Source organism: Bemisia tabaci, chromosome 5 (assembly GCF_918797505.1).
Source record: "Bemisia tabaci chromosome 5, PGI_BMITA_v3".
NCBI lineage: Eukaryota > Metazoa > Arthropoda > Insecta > Hemiptera > Aleyrodidae > Bemisia > Bemisia tabaci.
In genome coordinates, this window is record NC_092797.1 from 17,119,533 (window position 1) to 17,143,409 (window position 23,877).

Consider the following 23,877-nt stretch of genomic DNA (forward strand, 5'->3'; position numbering starts at 1 on the left):
CGATTATATCGATCAGACTAGCAAAACGCAATTGGAGTCGCCCAACTGTCTTATTTCTACGCTCAATATTAACGGAGCTATCGCCCTTCAAAAACACGGTATAAGACGTCATCCAATTGTGCAGTACCCATGGTTTTCCCACCTTGGATTCATCAATCAGCGATACACTTTACACTGATTGTTCGACTTAGGATGAAACCATGACGGAGGAAACCATGGCATCTACCACCGCGGTGGATGGCGCCATCCGCCGTGTTTTTGACATACTCTCATTTTATACTGGACGTGCAAACTTGAAGTTTGTAAAGATTTTACAACCCTTCACTGATTTATGATCGAAAATCATAAAAGCGGATTTTTTAATCAATGCAATTGACCCCTTAAAAGTTCATGAAATTAAGGTCTTTTTTGGTGCAGTAAGGATTAGGAACACTAGACATGATATTTGCAAAACCTGATGGCGCTGACCAGGTTTTGAATGTCCACTCCTCATCTGGAAGTTAATGCTCTTCTAGAAATTGCATACGACGGTAGATATTGGAAATACCAAGGCCAAATCTCGATACAATCCCTGACGGTAATGAAAATTTTACCGTCACCGCATCATTGCGCGCGGCATTCCGACTCCTCTAATCGCTTGAAAAATCCCAGCAGCCATGTTGAATCTCCTCGCAAACCGCGTAGACGATACAGCCCGCTCCTCCGGCAAATTTTCACCGACAGGCCAGGCATAAGGAAGCCTGATTTTTACAATGGATGGGCCCGTGCCAATAGCTAGCCGATAGCGCAGCTTCCAATCTTCCATGGCATGCTTTTGGCTCCAAGTTTAAGTGCCCGCTACACTGCATCACTCTATAAATTAAACACCTGTTTGCCCGGTTGTCAGCCGGGCGACTTGTGGACTGTTTTATATCCGTCAAGCCTCGGGGCCGGCTCATTCCTTTGACGTGACAAGTTAAGAGGTTATCGTTGCACAGCACTATAGATTATGCTCCATGCAGGCGCATGCAGCTGCACCATGCATCGTGGCAATGAGGTGTGCAAGGTGTTCGGTGATAATTATTTTAGTTCGCTTGGCAGGGTTGCAAGCAGCCTTTAAAACCTAAAACAATGAGGGTTGCCTGGGAGACAAAGGGACTGTTTCAGTGTCATAACCATTCCGCTTCACTTAAAGTAATTAAATTCAAATGAAATTTCGAAAAGCTGGAGAGCTAAACAGGCCGTCAACAGTGTCAACACATTCGGATCTTATGGAAAAAGGAGTTTTTAGAGAATAGAGGGCCACTTCGGAGCACGTCTTCGTCCTAGGGACCTAACGGGTGATACGCAGTCCAACCCCTGTCGCGGTCAGCAGGAACATGCAAGCAACACCTACCATTTTTTTGTGTCCCTAAAAATTCGATGAAGACGAAGATGCTGAGCCAATAAGGAATGAATCCCTCAGAATCTTCATCCTCACTATAATAACACCCTACCTAGAAATAGTGGGAACAAAATAAAAAAAAAAACCCAAAAAATTGAAACGGGGGGGGGGGGGTGTTGAATAAATCAATAATTTTTCTTTTTCCGTAAAAATCCAAGTTCTATCAGACGGAATGCACAATGAGGAAGCTGCATTCTAAATTTCCGAGAAGTCAAAAGTATCGTATTTTGATTGACGCTGTCGAGGTCAGTTTTTAATGACGATTGGCAACTGTGAAACCCTCATTGACTAGTCTCACCTGTCATCAACTGTAATGACTCTTACCGTCAGCTTTGCACTTTAATGGTGTAACTGTGCTTCTGTCCCTCCCTTTACCTATTTCTCTCCAGCATCTTTCTCACTTCAGTCATTATACGGAGATAAGATCGCATTTTTTTCAGTCACTTGTTTTCTCTCATATTCTTCCGCCGGAAGGCTCAAGATTATCTTTTAAAGCCATGGGTTCTATTAAAAAAAGACAAGAAAATCAGTGGCGAACCGTGTTTTGCGATATATGATAATGTATCGATTGATCTGCCATTTAAAGCTATGGAAAAAGATCGATAAACAGGGTCTTCGCAACGAATTCTGTAACAATCGATTCTTTACTATAACTTCAAATAGGGGAATATCGATTATCGATTGTTCAAGCATCGCCACTGAGGATAATAAAATCAAACCAAGACGCTGCAAAGTCCTAGACATCCTAGCCTATCGCAAAATTATTAAAGTGAATAATAATTGATAAAACTATGAGGTGGTCGGAGCCAAGATCCGACCCTTCGCAACATGTCAGTAAATCCAAGTAAATCCTGATGTAATTCTATGTCTCAGTATGTCAATCTTTCGGTTGAGTCAGTGGCACATGGCATCAATTATGAATCATGCGTAATCGAAATCATAAATGAAGCTCTCTTGGAACTTTTGCTCGACTTGCAACTATACAAATCTTAAATTAGGCGCAAAATATTCATTTAAATTTCGATTTTAATAAATTGTATTTTACTATGCAACTGTACTGGTTTTAAGTTTTTACAATCATGAAGTCTACGTCTGTCTTAATTGACTAAAAATAGCGATATTTAATTAACACATTCTAAATGTAAATTTCTTTAGTCAGTTAATCCTTCCAGCAGATTTACTATCTGAGACTACACTTAAAATCACAAAAATCCTTAATGTCTCAAATGAGAATAATCGCACATCGTCTGCAATATCAAAAACCTTGCAAATTAATTTTTATTTTAAAAGAGAAATCATAAAATTTGTTCAATGTACAGGTAAATTCCTACGTGTTGCTCTCGCGGTTCGAAGGAACAGTCCAGTTGTGTGGCGTACTTTGCGATACATCGATTGGTCTGCTATTTAAACCTATGGCAAATTATCGATTTACAGGGTGTTCGCAACGAACACCTTAATAAATCGATTCTTCACCATAGTTTCAAATGGGGAAATATCGATATTCGACCATTCACGCCTCGCCACTGGAATGGTCGTTTTATCCGTACAAATTTGAATGACTTAAGATCGCGCCTTTTGTTACAGGATCAATTACAAGATGCAATATAGGAAAATAATCTTTAAAAATTAAACAAAAACAACCGATTTTTCCATTTTTGAAAATATCGCAAACTTGGGACTACGATTATCGGACGAATGAACAACGCTGTTTGCGAAAAATAAACATCATTAATGACCAGATAGAGCACAGGGCTCGTAAAGCGATCTAGGCGCACGGCCAGCTCGGTTACCAAATTGATGAAGAATCCTTATTTTACCAAGTTAAACAATGTGAGAGAGGAAAACGTTTGTTGACATTGTGGCATCGCAGAGGGCCCGCTCGGACTGGAGTTATGATCCCGTATGAAATTGTCTATGATCATGGACGCATGTTTTGAAAGTAATTAAAACCGGGTAACACTGCCGGTTATCACGGTGTGTCGCCGCGCTCGCGCACTTGACTTAGGAGATTCAGCTCGTAAGTTGAAAGTCTGCATGGAACGAGAAACATTTTGAAGTCGGTAGTCCGAGTTCATTAAACTTCGGTTTATCTTGTTCGCCAATTGCTTTCGAGTTATTATACAGGATAATGTTCTCGGGGATAAACAACCAGGCTGCAAGAGTGTGCTCTACACTGGAAAAAACACATTGTATCTAGAGCCCAGACTCTTGAAAACATTGACAAGAAAAAATACTCTTGATTCAATCGGATTTTTGCTTGAATCAAAACGAAATCCGCTTATATTAAGAGGCCTGGTTCTTGATTTAAGCTAGATTCTGATTGAATCAAGAGTACTTTTTCTTGTCGATGTTTTTAAGAGTCTGGACTCTAGATCCAATGCGTTTTTTTCCAGTGTACTGTCATAATATAGAAATATTCTTATTTAAAGTTTTCCTCCCAAAAGTGCCCCCAATCAAGGCGCAAACATTTTGATCGAATGAAAGGGAACCATTATTTTTGATTTACGGTATTGAAATTCTAAAATTTTAAAGCACATTTGTGTTTTAAGTGAAATTTTGAAGTGAATGGACCGTCGTACTAAATCATAACCAATGTCCATTAAAATCAGCCGCACAACGACTGTAGTAACTTTTTATCTCGTAGAGTTAACATTACTGCTTCAATAGTTTGACTTTATTTTAAATGTTACTACTTCGGAAGGTTTAAATGAGGATCGTGGTAATGCACATATTCGAATTAAGGTATAACCCGAACAACAGTTGTGTTCGTAACTTAATTTATTGGGGTACTACCACAGTTTTAAGCTCCCTAATTAAGTTGGGACTTAATCCCTACCTCTTTCTTTTCATGTTTTAAATGGGTGGCCTGTATTCTTATTGGCTATTATAGTGCAGGTTGAGCAGTTTTCTCAGGAATTTTATTTAAATTTACCTTGTTTATAAAATAGATCGCTTAACTTGTTAATTAACAGCCAGTAAGAAGGCACTTCCGGAGATTGAGTGCGGAGTGGCGCTAGCGCTTGCGCCGAGTGTAAAATAGTATTTCCGCATCACATGAAGGCTTAAAACGTCGCTCCTTTAACGTAAGTGCGTTTATTGACTTTTACATGAGCCCCAGAAATCATGGTTTTATACGTAAAAAGGGGCTCACGTGGAAATTGAGATACGCCCTTACGTCAGAGGGACGACGATAAGGGAGTCTCCATTTTTTTCTCCGGCTGTACTCCCGTTCTTGTCCTCGGCTGAGTTTGTCTGGCAGAATGAATGACCTACATTCCGCAAGAAAAAAAAAGCACTTTTTTCTTCTTTTTTTTCTAAAGGGGTGTCTACTAAAGTTGAGTCTGGCGAGAGAAAAAAGTCACCCACTCCGCTGACGCGAGCCGTGAGCCGTGCATTCGCGGTTAGCAAACAAGCCGCTGCAATTATCCAGATGAAGAAGTTGGGAGTCCGAAGGTGAGAAAATCGTTTTGACATCTGCCGGTGGGTTCAGCGAGCAGCGCGACGCGATGGTCCAGAGGAGGCTGCCGAGACTTGGCAACCGACGAGATCAGCCATCATTCAAGATTAGCCCGAGTCTGAGCTCTGACTCAGCGCAGCGCCATGCCACGCGGAGATGTCGCGCGGTGCGCCCGACCGTTTTTTTACCGTAAAAATGCGGTCTCCTCCAAGTTTACAGACTTTTTTTGTGCGTTACCGCTCCCGGCCCGCCCGTTCGACAGAGGCCGCAAGCTCCAGCAGCCTGATTCCGAGCGACTGGAGGTTATCCGTCGAGAAATCAGTGGAGGTGGCACTGGCCGTTTTGCGCCATATCTGATGTAGATGTGGCATCGGGGATTTGTGGCGTCATCGGGCATGGAAAATTTTCAAATCAAACAATCGATCGTGGGCCAAAGCAACCGAAAATTGAGACAATAAGGATTGGAGCGTGGCACAAGAGTCTTTTTATAGGGAGAGCAGCGTGGCGTGGAGTTCATCCCTGATTGGCTCCTGATTTTAGGCTCCTTGTATATCACAAACAGAGTCAAAAAGACCCTCCACTGGCCTCTTGGCGACAGGTGAAAGCTTTTACTTTCGGGGATTCAACAGTTCTTTATGGACAATTATAAGGGAGCAATAGTCATCACCCTAATTGCGGCTGTTGACGTACCTACATGGTGGATGATGAGCTTCGGGTGACGTCATGGGCCAAACAAGTTTCCAAAACTTCGGCCATTTTCGGCTTGTTTGCAGAACGAAACTGCCAACACGTTGTTGAACATCAACCATGTAGTAAGTCAACAGTAGACTGCTGAAGTCCCGAAAGTAAAAGCTTCCACCATGGCCAGGATACTAGTGGAGGGTCTCTTGTCTCTGATCACAAACGGGTAGAAAGTCGCACTTTCACCGGTTACAAATATTAAAAACTACGAATATACACTATATAAATATTTCGAATAGAGAACTAAGGGTATACGTTGAGGAACAAACGGAAGTGAGCTGACCAAACATTCCGAAACAACGTTTCAAACAAAGTTTTCCGTTAAACTCTGTCTAATTGTAGTGCAAAATTGAGGAGGCAACTATTCGCACACTGCCGCTACCATTTTTGCCTATCCTTAGATTTGAAGGCGCGACCCCGATTGAGCGTGTATCCTCCCGCATAGCGCTTTTTTTGTCCCTTATCAGTGGAAACACGAGAGGCTTTTGACTCCAGTGGCGAGGCGTGAATCATCTACTATCGATACTTTTCCACCGGCTCGATTATCGAATCGTCAACGAATGATAATGGTCGATACATCGACACCTCCTGGCCAAAGTATCACAAGCGCCATCCGACGTTTAAAAATTTCCGTCGCCATTTTATTTTTTCACAGGTAAATTCTTCAACGAAGCTGTCCGAAAATGTCACCGAATTTTCTTTGTGCTGCCGATAAAATTCAGTGAAATTTTCAAACAGATTCAACCAACAATTGGACGTATTTCTATCGAACGTTAACTATGTGCATTAAGACATGAGCCCTGATACCCATGAGAATACATGCATAACAGGGCTCACTTCATTATGCACATAGTTCTGTTTGACAGGAATACGTCCAATTTCTCTGTAAGAAAATAAAATGCCGTCGAAAATTTTAAACGTCGCATGGCGCTTGTGGTTCTTTAGCCGGCAGGTGACGACATCCCTATCGTAGCAGTGTTAATTATCAATCGAAGTCATTCGATAACGATTTAACAAGGCGAAGAATCGATTCTTAAGGTTTTCGTTGCGATCAGTCTGATAATCGACCCTTCTCCATTGGTTCTATTGGCAGATTAATCGATTCATCGCTGAGCACGACGCGCCACTGTTCGATTCCGAGATCCGAGACTGATCCACCGTGGGGTCGACTCATTTCCTCATTCCGGATAGATTCGATCCGATTCGATCGAGAAGTAGAATGGGATTCGCCGCGCGGCGCACAGTGGATCGAGTCAATCAGAAAGGTCGCACACTAAATTATCGACTAAAACTGCAAATTTAGAAATTAATTTCGTAAGATTTTAAATAATGAAGGGTGCTGTTTGAAGTAAATTTTACGAGATAACTAATGTGACCACTTTTGAGACCTCCAGGTTTCGTAATAATGGAGTTAGGAGCTTTTAAAGTTTCCAAATTTTGTCCGACCTCTCCAATTAATTTGTTCCTTTGTGCGGCGCTGGCGCCTCTTCTCGATAAGTGGCAAGCTTTCAGACTCGTAGCGGTGAGCGGCGTTGGCGTAGGCGCGAGGGGGAGGGGGGCCCATAATTGTTAAATATCGCGAAAAACTTCTAAAAATAAACCGGCTTGCGAAACCGGTTCGAGTTGGGCCCAGTGCGTACCAGGTGCAGAGTGCACTCCTCCGCCATCCCGGTTTCTCACTTGGCGCGAGGTAAACCCGCGGCTGCCAAGTGTTCGATCCCCGCAAGCTCACCTCATCGAACGTCAAATCGAGGCGTTGTACCGAGCTAAATTAAACGTCAAAATACATAGTATCAAACTTGTCTGAGTTCGATGTACCGAACATGTCCAAATTCGTGCTAAACATGTCCTTTTTACCAGAGGCGGATCCAGCAATTCGGCAACATCGGATTTTCTCCATTTAAACTTATGCTAAATAATCGATTCTTGTCGGATCACCCGGCCCTTCCAAGAATCGATACGTTTCCACAGGTTTAAATGGAGGAAAGACAATGTTGCCACTTTGCTGGGTCCGTCAATGCTTTTTACGAAGAGCTCTCTCTCGGAAGTGTTCTAATTGACTCAATAGGAAAATAGATACGTAAGATCTTACTATCGATCGATTACGAATCAACAGATTTTTCTTCCTATGAGACTCCAGCATCTCGTGCAAGTTTTGCAACAGATTTCATACACATACATCTGTTAATGGAGGATCGTCCATGATGAGCCATGCCCTTGGTGAAAAGGGTTGTAAACGTGCCAATGCAGCTACAATTGCGAAACTTGCATTTTTTGTAGCTGAACTTTATTGGCGTGTAAATAATTTTTTCCAAACATTTTTTAAGAGCAATAATTTTCTTTAATTTATACCTTTGCACAAAATAATACTTCGCTTAATACGCTAGCCTCTGAGAAAAGGGGAGATGTGGGTCTCACTAACGTATATAAATATATGTAGACGCTTGACTGGAGGGTCTAAAAGTGACAACTTGGTTCTACTGGACATGTAGATTTTGGTTTTTTGGCGCGTGAGAATTCCGAATTGACCGACATAAAACACTTTACTTCTAACGTGAGAGTTGAAATTAAAATTTGCGATGTATCTGTACCCTGTCCCTGTGAGTTTCAGATAAAAATACACGTAGTGACGTCAGTTTTCTAAACTTGTCTATTGCTCCATTGAAATTACTGGATCGGGGTTCTGCGACTGGAGAACTGCTTGAGTAGCGACGAGAGTAAATGGGGATTAACAAGAGAACGCCACATCGTAAAATGCTGAATGGAAAAGGCAGTTTTGAAAAGTGACTTCACAGAACTGACATAACCGCAGCTGTGGATGAATCAATCCCATCGGTGACGCAAAATAAACAGCGAAATGTCAACCAGCGGACCAGCTGATCCGTATCTCATCTTTTGTGGTTCACATTATGGGGTACCTGGTATCGATTCGTCATCCAAAACCCTTTTTCTTGGGGTTGTTATTGATTTGGGCGCACAGGAAAAGATATCGTAGAATACGTGCTATTAATTCGTGAAGTGTCCGTGTTCTTGTTTCCTTTTTTCCCAAACTAAAAAATGTCCCACGCTTGAAGATAGTGTCAATGATGGAGATCGTAGAACCGGATCTTGTCTAAGACTGATTGTGAGACTTAAGGAGATTTTATCATTTTAATTTTTTTTTTTAATGAAAATCTTTAAATCGTTGGTATATTTTTCTTTCACTCCCCAAATTAATGTAGTTCTCATAAAACTTTCTTCGGAAAGTATTCTGATAATCTGATCTCAACTGCTTTGCATAGCTTCATGACAAAATTGTTTCTTTGATTTTCTTCTCTCACGGAAGATTCAAACTTATATAGCAGCGTGCGGCTAGGAAAATTACACATTTTTAAATTCCAGAGGTCACTGTTGTCTACCTTTATTCGTAAAACGTGATGAAATCAATGAAAATTTTATGCAGGTAAATGCAGTAAAAAAGTTAACGACTCAGGTGGGATGATCCCTTATGTAGCTCCACGCTTTACAGAGCTCCCTTTAAATTCAGTTACGCCCGCCCAACGTCATTGGAGCGGCGTCATGTCCATCATGCTTGCGAAAGAACCACCAGACAAATTGTAATATAGGAAATCGGCATCCTTAATTACTTTTTTTTAATGAACCATCGCAGGGAATGACGTTAACATACAGGGTGATCCAAAAGTTCCACAACTACAGTAACAGGCATCAGCATCACTCCTATAACTTTTGAACAAATCGAGATAAAGAACATTTTGTGAGGGAAGGAGACGAGTTTTGGAATCCCCCAAAATAAAGGGAACGCTCTGAAAAGGGGCAAGAACTTTGGTGGGTTTATAGGAATGGTGCGGGAACTCTGTGTCACCCTGTATAAAACTCTCTGATCGCATACGCGTTGTTTGCGTGTGTGTTTAAGTTTTTTTAGTATTCTTCTTTCTTTCGTTTCGGACTTAAGTATTTCATTGCGATGACACCAACGAGCTTCACGAGGAGATAGATCAAGCGACATACATATTCTTTTTTACAGCATATTGCCTCTCTAAAGAAGCTCCTCGTTGCGGCATGAAGATAACCGCAGCGTACATGTTTAAACCAGGCGGACGACTCACCGCCATTTAATGGCAGGGGTCGTGGCTCCCAGTCAAGTTACTGGTTGTCATCGGTGACTTGCAGTCGCCGAAGATTGCCGCTGTCGCAACACCACTCTAATGATATAATTATCATCCACTTGCATCTCCTCATAAACGCATCTACATTGCTCACGAATCACACCGATCATCGCGATCGACTCACTGTGGGACTGCCTCTAAGACTCACGGATTTTCACAAATTTTAGATGTATCCGTTTGGTTCCATTTCCGCCAATGGATGGATGTGGTAGAGAAAAACCTCATGATAGCTGCTTTTATTTTTGACAAATTGCTAGGGGTCTCCTATTGGTCGCCTCCCAGCGATACTAATCCTAGATCATAATCCGAGAATTTGAAGAAAGAGGTTCCTCCACCTAAGAAGCCTTCAATTAAAGACCTAACCCTCTTGAGAGAGACGGGATTTATGGACTGCTTAACGCTCCTCTTTAAAGTAGGGGTGGAAGAAGAGAGGATTTTACACGGGAGGTGGGAAGTAAGGGTAAAAAAATCGGAAAAAGTATCAGACGTCATTTTTATGGACGGTCTCTAACAGAAATTGCAAGAAATCCAAGAAAAATTAACTTAATTTCATTGTATTTTTGTTCATTGACCGAAAAATGGGTTGGAACCACCCCTGAATGTCCTAGACATTTTCTTGGTTCTCAGCCTTGATTTTCAATTTTATTGTGTTCGTTTTTGCTGAAGTATTCGGGCTATTTTTGTGTATTTTTCTTTTTCTATAATAGTAATAACGCTCTTTGTCCCGGTTAACAACCGGTCTGCTAACTGTGTCCGTTGGCTACTTCTGACTGTAATGCGTTTAAGCTGCTCAAGGCTTCTGCCGTCGATACATCGTAAATAAAATTGAAGCATAGAAATACCCAGCCGCCAGTTTTACGGAAAAAATCTTCCCTTTGCACTTAGAGCTTAAATTTTTTCTCCTTCTTCTAGTCTTAGAAATAAGAAGAGAAATATACGGTACAGTTATGGGAGAAAAAATTTCAGTATAGTCCTTACATTCTTTGACTGTAAATTGAGCACAAGAAGGCACAATCTAAATTGCATTGTGCACCAATCTCTGATTGGTCGGCTATCATGGAGCCCCAAAGTTGGCCCAATGTAAACAAACCCCAGCTCCTCTGCTCCTACTTTGGTCCAATGTAAATGAACATGATGGCGGAAAAGTTCTACAAAGTTCTAGACGTGATTTTGGGTGCGATAGAAATTGTTTTCGATTCAACTTCTGAATCGTTTGGATCGAACTTCGATGGATATTTTTGCCGAAAATTAAGCTTCGAGCGTGATTATGGTTCATTTCTCAGCCGATAATACGTGTTCCTCTAGGTCGGGTTACATCGGGCCAACTTTGGAGCTCCTTGATAGCCTGAGACTGATGAACCAATCAGAGAGGGGCACAGAGATGCTAACACTCTCCGTATAAAGGTACTGAAGTTTCTACAAAGAATAGCTCGATTCTTTGTGGGATAACTGGAATTTTCCAGGTGACAACAAACTTTTAGCTGTCTCAAAGTGTATATTTACTCAGAGGAATCATTTGTTGGTCATCCCTGAAATTTTGTCTGTGTTAATACGTGTTTTCGAGAAGATTGTGGCATCAAAGGCTGCTCTTCTGCACCGGGAACGAGCGTCGCAACCTGGCGATAAGCGCAGCGTGTTTTCATCACCTTTTATTTCACTCGCGCGCTCGCACGTTCTCACCAGACCAGACAGTCGTCCTCGTCGTGCGCAAGTGCCCAGCGAAATGTTCAGGATCAAGCTAATGACTCAGGAGAATCCTGAGGGAATGCAACGCGAATCCCAAGCATAGTTTCATCGAGTTACGCGGCGAGATTCTGGTAAGAGTCAAAAGCCACCTAAACCTACGATTCTCGACCTTTAGGCTGCGGAGAGCGTTGAGGACCACGGAGGGCATTAACAGGAGTAAAAGTAGAATCAGTCGAAGAAAGTTGGGGGAAAATGGACAACACGTGAGCAGGGAAATGGCAATTTGGAAAGAAAGATTCGCCATACCCTATTAACTTATTTATTTTTACTGTCGAATACACCTGTGGCGAGTGGATTGCCCTAAACTAATCATTGTTGATCAGATTGCCCGTACATCATTGCACGTCAAATTCTTAGGATCCCTTCGAGTACCCTTAAAGGGAGGATGAAGGGAGGGGGGGTTGAAAGGTTGGCCAAAATACCTCACGATGGACTAGGCAAAAGGGGACTTTCACACGTCAGAAAAGTGGCATCATAACATTTAGCCATAAATGTAATATTGGTGAATATGATCCTTCGCGTTATTATGAAGCCATTCGTACCTCGCCTTTGAACTCGATATTTCTTATCTTTTTTATAGAACGGCAAATCCTCTCGCAAGAATTCAATTCGTACCTAGTCTGGAAGCAGAGTCTCTCTTTTGATGGTGCGTGCCATTCTTGTGAAACCTCAAATTTTAACCTAGATTTTATCGACTACTAATCCATGTAAACTTCTTGTATGTTTCAGGTATGTGGTTTTATCAGTGCTTGCTGAAAGCTCTCTCTCTCTTTTGTGAGTAAAATTTTTTGCAAAATCCTAGCTAGCACCTACCTACTGCAACATACCTTAGAAGCCTTAGAAGAATTCAGGAACTTGAGAACTTGAGGATTTCTCAGGAACCGAATTTCCTTAGTCCATAAGGCTCACTTCTTTTCTCATCCTTCGGAAAACCTTTAGCGCGGAAGAGCTTAATAATAGACAAGCCACTTGGATTAATATCGTCGCCCTTCTAACATAAAGACGTAACTGAAATTCTACTTGAGCTCTGGAGGGAAAAGATTTTCCGGACAGTAGGGCCCATCCCTAAAAGTAGTTACGACCTTGCGTCCGAGGAACGGCGATATTAGTCCACGGAACAACGCAAGGCGGCGTGTGGGCAATAAATTATGGAAGTCTATCATAAATTCTCAGCTCCAAGAATTTCCCGCCCCCAAATTAACGACAATTATGCGGTGTTCAACGCCATTATGTAATTGAACCTCCTCCAGCTGCATGTCTTTACAAAGTAAGTCTTTCGTCTTAAGTATGTTTTTTTCTTAATTTCATTTTTAAGGATTCTTGTTTGGTTCTAACTACGCACCCAAAAGAGTGGTTTTTGACAGATTGAACGAACAGTAGTCGACAGTGCTAATTTTTATACACTATCCCTTCTTTCGATAGTTGTTTTTTTTTAACTTCCTTTATTTATTTATTTTTTTTTAAATTCCTTTATTTATTTTTTTTAACTTCCTTTATTTATCTATTTACTTATTTATTTATCGTTTTATCCATTTATTTATTTATTTATTTTTTATCAAGTTTCAAAGTAATCTTCGCAATTCTTCGGTGCTGTATTGTGCCGATGAAGACGTAAAAGTTTATCAGTAATGACATCTGTCTCGAGATAACATGTTGAAAATTGATAATAATAGCCCCTCTATAAAAGAGATGCGAACGTTTCCAGAAAAATTAGAAGTCCACAAAATCGTGTGCAATGTGTTCATTACGGGTTCATTTATGAGTGCTAATATTCGCGTGAATTTTACGGATTTAAAACTTCTCAAAGCAATAATATTAATTTCAGGAAACCACTGACAGTTTTATTCTGCAGCATTCTATCGCTTTACCCGAAAACATTTACATTAAATTCAACACTCCAGACTGTGAATTTCAGCTGGTATCAAAAGCTACTCGTATGCCCTTCATATATCGCATGCTTTTTATGATCGTGTGCATTTCGTTATTATGTACTAAATAATTTCATACACATTGTGGCAGATAAGCTGCCTAAAAATTTAACATTTCTGAGGTGCTATTTTTAGTATATACTTTAAGGTAGCTTGTAGATGAAAAATAGAGTTGATCGTGTAGAAGCTTGGCCTGTTTGTTTCGCAAAGAAAAAACATCTGAAAAAAGAAAAATGCAAAATACACATTTTCTCGGAAGAATTCGATTAATTCTCCTACCGCGCTCGAATTTTTTGCATATTTCCCCCATCTGATGCAACTTCTCATCAGACTTGACGTGACGTAAATTTTTAAAAGACTTCAACAATTCAAAACACGCTCTTTTCAACCGGTTACTACAAATGGACGTATTTCTGTCAAATGGAACTATGTGCATTATGACGTGAGCCCTGTAATGAACATATTCTGATGGATCTCAGGACTCATATCTTAATGCACATTGTTCCGTTTGACAGAAATTCGTCCAAATTGTATTCACTTTCTGCCGCTCCTGAAATATATTGCACAGTTATTGGTGTGCGATCAGGGATTCTAACGCTGAAACTAAATGCGTATCTATAAATAGATATGAACCCAGACGGTAATAATATCCCAGTCCAGGTAAGATTGGCACCTTGCTCTTTACCGCCTTCTGTTGGTGGATGAAATTATCGGGTTCGTTCCGTCTTACCGAGGATTTCGGTTTAAAATCAGTCGAGGCGGTCCAGTTCCAGGAACTCTCTCGGATGCCCGCGCGGACAATCGCCCGATTATGGATTATGTTAATTATAAAAAAGCATGTTTGTGAATCTAGAAAAATTTCGTTACGTAACAGGTGATTCCATGACCCTCGGGACCTCGAAATTATTTTTATTTTGTTCCTTTTTTGCAGATTGCATAACGCGTGAAACTCTTCCACACAAATATACTCCAACGCTAGTTTTGCAATGTTCGGACGAGTCGAGTCGCTTCTTTATTAGGCTAATTCGCTTTCTGATAGACATCGGGTTAAGAATACATTTGACGCAAGAGGTATTTGAGGTTCATTAAAAGATTATTAGTAGGACAATCAGCGGTCAGCAGAGGTCTTTAGAGATAAGAAAAGTAATTGTATTAACAGTGCTCTCGAGAGGGAAAAGTAATCGCTTTTGACCGTCGTCGAGAAGTTTTACGAAGAAACAAAAAATTGAATATAATATGATTATAGGTCCAATATAGACATTTTACTCTCATTTGATAATCCAAACTTTCGTCATTTTCATGCCCTGAGATTGCACTCATCGGTAACATATAATTGTCTCCAATTGTGAATTTTTCACAGAATATATTTTCTAACTAGTTTCAGTTGAGTTCATGAATATCTCACTTTTTTCATAGACTGCAGTTATGCGCCTTTCCCTCCAAGCCATCCAATTTAACCCTCTATGGCAAAACGTTACGAATTCGTAACAACGTATTTTCGGGGTTTTTATAAATTGAATCTCACCCCTGCGCAATGATTTTGCAAAATGTCATTTGTTTTTTCTTTGTTTAAAAAATTGATTCCCTCAACTTTAAAATTTTGAAAACAAAATCGGTACTCTATTTTTCTTACGCAAGCTACAGAATAGATTATTGTCCCCTATGATCTGAGATCCAAAATTAATTATAGCTGCAGAGGGTAATTATTATTGATATTAGGCTGAATCTCGTTGAATCCATACGGAGAAAAAAAATTCGTCCGTGGGACCCAAAGTTTAGGTCATATGGATCTCTGAAGTTTTCGGATTGAGCATCCGAACACCTAAGGTCCAGCTGCTGAGGTTTGGATCACACATCTGAAACTTCAGTTCTTACGTCTGAAGTACTTCGGTTTTCACATTCGAAGAACTTCGGTTCTCACATCTGAAGTACTTCAGATGTAAGAACTGGAGTTTCAGATGTGTGATCCGAACCTCGACAGCTAGACCTTAAGTGTTCAGATGCTCGATCTGAAAACTTCAAAGATCCATATGACCTAAACTTCGGGTCCCACGCACGAGGTTTTTTTCTGTGTACATTTCCTGTGTGACAAATACCGATGAAATTGGCAACCTGCTGACAGAACAGGCCGATTCGGGCAAAGCGATCGGATCTAGAGATACCACCCCCGCGCGGGCACAGTGCACACAAGCACAAACCCGCCGCGCCGTGAGGGTAGGCCACCCGCAACCCACGAACTTTGTAAGTCTTCGCCCGGTATCAAATTATTAATCCGCCTCGCTCGGAGCTTTTTCCGCATTCCCTCTCGTCCGAGTTCGTCGCTTTCTTTCCTCCACTATTCCTAACGACCCGGGCTTCTGCGAACTCAATCTTGACCTTTCGGACACTCGGTGACTCGGCAGAGCGGGCGGGGTGTTTTATTTGTCTCCTCCTGCCGCGGCGAAAACATAAAAAATCTTAAAAATATCATAAACGTATCCGGGAGAGCAGTTCGTCATGATATACTCGCTCATGGGTGGAAATTTTTGGACTCGTTATTGCTCGGTTTTAAGACCGGTCTAGATGAGGTTTTCAGGGAAGTATTGAGATACATGTTACGAAATTTCGACTTAATTTGGACCGCGTTAAGCAGAAAGGAACCAAGCCATATCAGCTATTGCCAAATATACAAGTAATCGGTTAATGTAATTTTTTTTTTTACATGAAAACGGTTATGCGAATTTTTGTGCACATTTCAATCAACTTTCTGCATAGTACGAAGTGAATTCCTTGAAATTTTCAAAGGAATCCACACACACCTCTTATAATTATCTTATAATAAATTAAATCGCTCAAATAAATTTGGCAAAAGCTGGTGTGGCTTGGTTCCTTTTTGCAAGGCGCGGTCCATTTGTTGAAGATTTTGTGCACTTTGTGCATTAAAATGAGCTACAAAATCTCTGGTGCATGGAGCGAAGGCATAAAAGGCGTTTTGGAGAAAAATTGAGGTTGTTGATTTTCAATGAAACTTGCTGTTAAGTAGACTTTTAAAGAGATTTTATCTTAGAATCTCAATTTTCAGTTTTTTGCTTCAACGCAAATTTTTTCTTAATTCTATCAGCAATGGTGGCCCAATCTACATTTTAAAATTTTAACTAATGTTTCTCAGAATTCCGCCGGAAGCTTCAATCACTCAACTCACTGTTGTAAGCCCTTTAAGCCTTTTATAGTATGCTGCACATTTATCTATAAAAATAAATGTGGTCCAATTTCCTTTTTTCGCCGAATCGTATCATGCCATTCTTCAAAAGTAGAAAGTTGTGGGCACTGAATTTTATTTTTTATTCTTTACGCACCGTAAAGTAGACTTGCACCCTTCCCAACCTCTCTTAATGCGAGAGAGTTACTCTACTTTGTTGCAAAACTGCCCAAAAAAATGTCAATTTTTCCTCGAATATGACTGTGCCATTACTGTTCAAAATTATGTTGACTTTCACGTGTAATCGGAGGAATTATAAATACAATTTTCAGTAAGAACCGCTCTGTATTTTCCCGTTCAAAGTGCACTTTGCGAGTGGAAGTTTCGTAAAGTTGGCTTGTAGTTACATTTCTGTACGTATATGAAACTACGAAATGAGTGCAACTCTTCGGTCCGTTCCTGTGACACTTTGCAACTCCCGTTTGCACAAAGCTGCTCCCTCGACACTATCTACACACCTATAGAATATTAAATTTTAGTGTGAGCCCTGTCGTCCATAAGACTGTATGCTCTCCAGGTCTCAAGTGAAAATTGAGTTACGCCCTTGCGTGAACGGAGCGACGATGAACGGCTCGCAACTCGGGTTAATGTCAACTCCGAGGTACCCATGCAAGCTCAGCGAGCAAGCTGGAACTCAGGAGCTGAGTCTGCGCCGAGAAACACGGATAGCTACAAGATGAAGCACGGGCTGGAAGGAGTGTTGCGAGTCAAAAAAAGTAGAAAACACTGAAGTTAGCTAGTCAGATCCCTTTGTCTCGACGGGAGGGAGGAGGGAGGGGGCGGTGGGAGTGGTGCTCCACGGCTGTCGTCGACGGATGTCCTGTGTGAGTGGGCCCTGGTTCGTTCCTTGTCTCTTGTCGCACGTTGGGTGAAAATTTCAAATTTTATGACTAAAATGTTGTTATATTTGATGATTTAGCACAGAGAAACAAGTTCTTGAGAAATCAGGAAAAATCTGCACAGGGAAAAAGAGTATCTTGGATCTAGACTCTAGAACTCCAGACCCTTGAATTTGACAAGAAAAAATACTCTTGACTCAATCGGACGATAAATTCAAGGAATGGAAAAAATCTTGATATGCCTTTCCGCAGTGTATGTCGCTTTACATCAGTTTCTTGAAGGGTGATACCCTTATTGCCGTGCTAAGGAAAAACGCCGTAAGAGCATTCAGGCGTTGCCAAATTTCCTTTGGTAAATCATGAGTTTTCGGAAAAATTTGCAGATATTTTTCCTCCAATTTTTCAGTTAATTTTGTTCGTAATTTCACCTAAAGTTCCTGAAAATTTCAAAGAATAATATTCAAGGCTATTCTCAAAAATAAACTTTTTATCGAAGGAAATTCGTCAACTCTCGAATGATCATACGACGTTTTTCCTTAGCACGGCAGTATACCTCGGTTAAGATATCGGACGTCGAAACCTGTGAAGAATCTTTTAATTATGCCCAAGCATCAACACACATCTCGTGACGTGATGCGGCACGCCCAGCTGACCCAAGACATTGACCCATTAGCCGAAAATAAAACAAGTTGCTTTTGAAATAGTCATTAGTGGGTGGTTTGAATCAACTTATTCTATTTTCAGGCCACGAGGATAATTTAGACGCACTTTAAAATGAGGAACCAATATTTGTGCCTCATTTTAGAAACAACGTATGCGGCAACAGTTTTCCCGCGCAGATTGTCGCTTTTATGGATGAGCTAGAAATAATAGTTCCTCATTGTCAAATTGTCGTTTTCCAGACGAAGGAACGTAACTAATTTAAACGTTGCAAAATTTTCACTCGCAACAAGTATTTTCACTAAAGAAGTAATTAGCATTTTGAAATGATAATTTCACCAATTATTCTATTAACTACATGCAAAAACGAGAAAAATTTTCAACGGAACTTTTACAGTTGTTTATTCCCTGTAAAATATGTAATCGTTTGAGCCACTTGCGCCATCTTCGAATTGAATTAAGTTCTTACAATTCGAAATCTATGCGTATTGCGCAGTCGTGATTTCGGCAGCTTACAAGTTAATTTTTAAATCTCCCAGCATGTATGTCGTCGTGCTTTGTTGTTGCATTTAGAATTGAAATTTTCGTGATAAGATCTTGTTCTTTGATATACATCATCGCGGACCAAGTTTAAGTTGTCCATTGTTTTCGTTCTGCTGGCCGCTCGCTCATTTCGGCCGTGGGTGCGCCGAGCTTGGCAGACGTCGATCACCGTAGATTCGCTGCCCGCGAAAGCCCGTCGAGCTTGCGCCAAGGAAGAACATCGTAAGAACTTTCAAATGTTGCCAAATTTCCTCGGACAATATATTTATTTTCAAGAAAAATTTTGATTAATCTTCCTTGAAATTTACGGAGATGCTAGATTTAATTACGAACACAATTCTCAGAAAATTTCAAAAAGGAAAATGCACGTATTTTTTAGATCAATTATCTTCCAGCGGGAGAAATTTGGCAACGTTTTGTTGTTCTTACGCCATTTTTCCGTAGTATGGCAGCATGGGTGTCGACGAACCTCGCACGCGAACGATTCCCGCAGAGGTGCTCTTATCCGTGAAAACTCTCGTGCTCGCGATCGGATGATGCCATGATATAGGCAGAAATGATCTGTTTTTCCAGACAAAAATCATCAAAAAAGGGGCATATTCAATCGGAATCAGCCTTACTGCATCAGATTTTGCCTACTTTCCTCTCATGGTCTATTTTTTAAACAGAAAACTAGGCCGCATTGAAACTTGAAATTGTGTATTCCTCATGGTCTGCGGCGAATTTACAAAAAGTTTCAAGGCGTCAGTTAGGTCAGTTCTCTGTTGAAAATATGAAGTATGAGAGAAAATTAGGCAACGTCCGATGCAGTTGGGTTGTTTCCGTCCAACTGATCGGGCATATTAATGCCCAAAGGAACTATGTTGCACCCAAAACCTATGCCGATAGTTCCTTTAAGCAGTGAGTGCGGGGAAAAAACAACATATCGGGGTTGGTTGACTTGAGAGAACCAGATTTAAAAAACTCGCTGTTGACTTGATCGATAAATCAATTTTGACATGATGATGATTTCACCGATGAGTTGAAATGATGATATAATGTATGACCTAAATAAGGTAAACAAAAGTACAGTTTTATCTCAACTCCTCTAATTTTATTTGCACAAAGCGACATTACAAGGTTTTCCAAATCAGTAATGATGATTGTTATTTAATCGATCCTCATGACTTTAAGTTGGCAATGTCGTTAAAGAAAGAACAGTTTGCCAAAAATAAGAGCAAAATGATGATATCCGTATCCAATCCATCTCCTATGATAAGAAGATTTCGTGGCTTAATTTTTAAAAAATTAGAGATTTTTTTTTTCTTTTTAAATCTAACCAAAGCACGTGTAAATAAAATTATTCAGAATTAAACATAGCGCGGTCATGTATTTAAATTGGAATTCAGAATAGCGGAAAAATATTGAAAATCGATAATGGAAGAAAAAAAGTGTCGTGAAACTTCAAAGTGGACCTCCGTAGTAGATAGGAAACACAAGTATACCTTTTTTTAAATTCTAAGTTGCAAGGAATAAATGTACTGGACGTCAAGTTTTCTCTGCGAGATGAAAAAGGACGATGTTGTGTCTACATTCCTTGCCATACCAAGGAAAAACAGCGCATAAGCATCCAAATGTGGCATAATTTCCTTGAATAAAAGATAAATTGTTCAAAAAAATTATTGATATTTTCCATTGAAATTTTCAAATAAATTAGTTTAAATTGCAAGTAAAATTCTATGAAAAATTGAAAGGAAAATACCCACAAGTTTTCCAGAAAATTGGAATTTTATGAGAGGGAATTCGGCAACATCCGAGAGGTGATACGGCGTTTGTCTTGTCATCGAAAAGTGTTTGATGGATGAGGTGGATGGTCGATCACACGGTAGATATTAATTAGTAGAGCCTCTCCAAGAAGGAAAATGTGAGTCTACCGTTTTGTCAACAAACAACGATGAGTTGAAATCAACTCACGTACCCATGATCGTTTCACTCAGCGTCTGGCTTTATGAGACCGGCCCAACCGCCCAGGTTTCTCAGACTTTATTGCCAGAGCTCTTGCAAGTTTTGCCGCCGACAATGGAAATGTTAGAGACGTGGAGAACTCCTGTCAGGATTCCCTGTTCCCTGAAAAACTTGGGAATCGCAGAAAAGGAAAGGTGACGCAAATTTAAAAAAAACTGTAACATTTACTCACTGTAAACCAACTTTAGTATTTTTCGTAAAAACACGGTCGAATGGGAACTAATACATGTCGGAATGTGATGATATCACTAACGGTTTGAAAAATTTCACACTCCTCGATCGGCCAATTTCCAAATTCCTAATCGCATTCCCTCTCTCATGTTCAATCTTTGTCATTCTTTTGCCCTCTTGCCTCGTTCTATTCTATTTTTGAAATAGCACTTTTTTACTAATTTCATTGTTTTTCAAAGGCTCAAAGCAGAGACGCCAATCAAAACTTTTTCGTCCGACAATTCGTCCTCCATAACAAGAGTCTTGTTCTCCTACTTCTACCGATGGTATCGTTCCCTTGCCAGATGCTTTTCATTCCTTCGTAAGTTCTAATGCCGAAGATAATGTTTGACCCAAAATATGTTTCCTCTCTTTAAATTCCTGTTTCTAGAAAATATTCACGTAGGTTGAGCTGAAAACTACTTCTAACTCATTTTTCCTGAAAAAATATCACTCTTTTTCTTTCTGCTACCTTGGATCCAATTAGTCGCAACCGAAGATTTTAAAACCAACTTTGGCGCGGCTTAACACTTTACGACCACTTTGGACGGATCCAACCCGGAAAACTGCAAATCCTCACCGCCGCTGTAAAAAGGAAAGATGATGCACCAGGAGCGAAACCCTACAAGAGAAGCTTTTCGGATCCCGGGAACTCGTGGCAACGGAGTCAATAACTCAATACCTGTTCTTTGTTCTCCTTTTCCGTCGGCGGTGGCGGCGCGGCATACGTCGTCCAGGCTACTTTGATGTCTGTTTAATTGGTCGTCGACGTGACAACTTTCAATTGGACGTATTCCTGCCGAACGGACTACGTGCATTATGACGTGAGCCCTGTTATGCATATATTCTTATGGGTCGAAGGACTCATGTCTTAATGCACATAGTCCGTTTGGCAGAAATGCGTCCGATTGCCACATGACCCCCCGAAGTCCGTTTTTACCGCGGCGCGGCGGTGCCCTGCGTTATGGAAATGACGAGTATTCCGCCCAGTTTGACACGCGGCGGCCGCTTCTAATATTACGGCTAATTAGACGACTCTACAGCGATTCAATCGGTGTTTTTCCTCCTCCTTTGACTCGTATTTATTAGGTGTCATTCGATCGGTTTTCAAGTGTTTGGAATAGGCCCGTGATCGCTGTTCAATCTGGTGACCAGTGGCGTGACGTGCTTTGCGATAGATCGATTGTTATGCCATTTAAACCTATGGAAAAGGATCGCTAAACAGGGTGTCCGCAGCGAACACCTTATTAATCGATTCTTTACCATAGGTTTCAACGGCAGAGCAATCGATACATCGCAATTCACGCCACGCCACTGCTGGTGACGTACCTCTTGCTTTAAACATAGTACTTCGAGGTATAAAATCGTAAAAAGTTTTACAGAGACGCAGCAAGTAGCATGATGAATTTAGCCTCCCACCTCAAATTTCGGCGTATCCCAAATCACTTGCCGTGCATCCAGGGGCTACATACATGGTCCTCCATGCCAATTTTGAATGTAATTGAGCTAATAGATTCTAAGATACGGCTGCTGCACACAAACATAAGGCAGCCGGACAGACGGACATACATTTTTAAAGTACATAATTTTTTCTTACCCTCCAGGCACAAAACGTCTTAAACGGTGAAACTTGAATTTATTTTTCGGTGACAATGCTCCCCCTACCCGCAAGGGTAGTAAAAATGAGTCAGAGAAGTTTTGAATGCAACCAGCCGTAAATTCTCTTGCTCAAATATTCAAAATTGAGAAATAATATTTTGATCGTGAATATGTTCATTAAATTTTGTTCGCAACATTGAGTTTGCCGGAGGTATACAAGTTCAAACCTCTTTCCCCGGTTCAAACTTGCCAGCAGTCTCTTTTCGTAAAAATCACCCAAAATCCAATGAGGATCATCGTTCATTCCTCCGAAGACATTTGTCAGAATGTCATTAAAAATACTTCAAAATTTACTCAGCTGTACATTCGACAGTTTCCTAAAATGTTGAGGATTTTTAGGGGGGTGTCCGGCAAGCAGTACGTAATAATGAGGGGGATTCGGAGTTGCATTACGAATCGTCAAAAGGGTGAGAGGAGGAGTCAAAAATGCCCATAAAGTGCGCTACGTAATTTATCAACGCACCCTAACCGTAAGTTTCTCGCTTTTTCAATAGTCAGTTAAATCGCGAAGTCCAAGACATCGCGAGATTTCCATAAATCGGGGAATGTAGATTATCGATCTGAAGTGTCAAATGTGATCGTTAAGCAAAGCGACAGTTAAGGACATTGGATCATTTGTTATCCCTCGATTTGGTGAGTGAGCGATGGAGGCAATTTCCGGGATCGAAGAATGAGCCATCTTTTGCAGGATCTATGCGGTTTATTTTTATTCTGCCTCATTTTTCACCGCTTTATACCAGCACCCATTGCCAACGCCAATTTCTCCGAAGCGAGGATAAATTTACCTGCGCCGTAATGCCAATGAGGCGACCGCACTTGCGAGATGCTGTAAGCGCCAGCGTGCAGAATTTCACATGAATCCCCAATTTTTAAAACCCTACGAGATTTTAAACGCGGTGAAGTTTTTTCATGTTCCTATTTTTGTTTGATTTTAATGTTAAAAAATCACAATGTATTCAATGAAAATGTCAGAGAGACTCAACGAGAATCAAAATGAAACCACTAATTGCAACATTGTTGTCACGTAACTCACAGATTCTGGCACCAAGTGTTCAAATAAAATCTTACAGCGGCTGATCAGCAGTTGAAAATAATTAATTGCTGAAATCCCTGATCCCAGGACCAAATTTTTAAAGAAAATTGTAATGCGTTTATAAATAATGGGAGTTAAGTAATTAATTTTGGCAACTCGTAGATCCAGGGACCAAACTTCCGAAACAAACTCAGAGTAGTAAGAGATGATACAAATTGTAATATCATGTT

At 40.6% G+C, this 23,877-nt stretch overlaps 1 protein-coding gene and 1 long non-coding RNA gene across 2 annotated transcripts in view; both read left to right on the top strand.

Annotated features, from left to right (window-relative positions):
- Pdp1 (PAR bZIP family member Pdp1) overlaps positions 1-23,877 on the top strand; it is a 274,442-nt gene that overhangs the window by 42,324 nt on the left and 208,241 nt on the right. The window lies entirely within an intron of this gene.
- On the top strand, positions 12,316-14,844 carry LOC140224583 (uncharacterized). The gene is made up of 2 exons (XR_011899859.1): positions 12,316-13,467; positions 14,393-14,844. It is a non-coding gene; the product is annotated as an uncharacterized lncRNA (long non-coding RNA).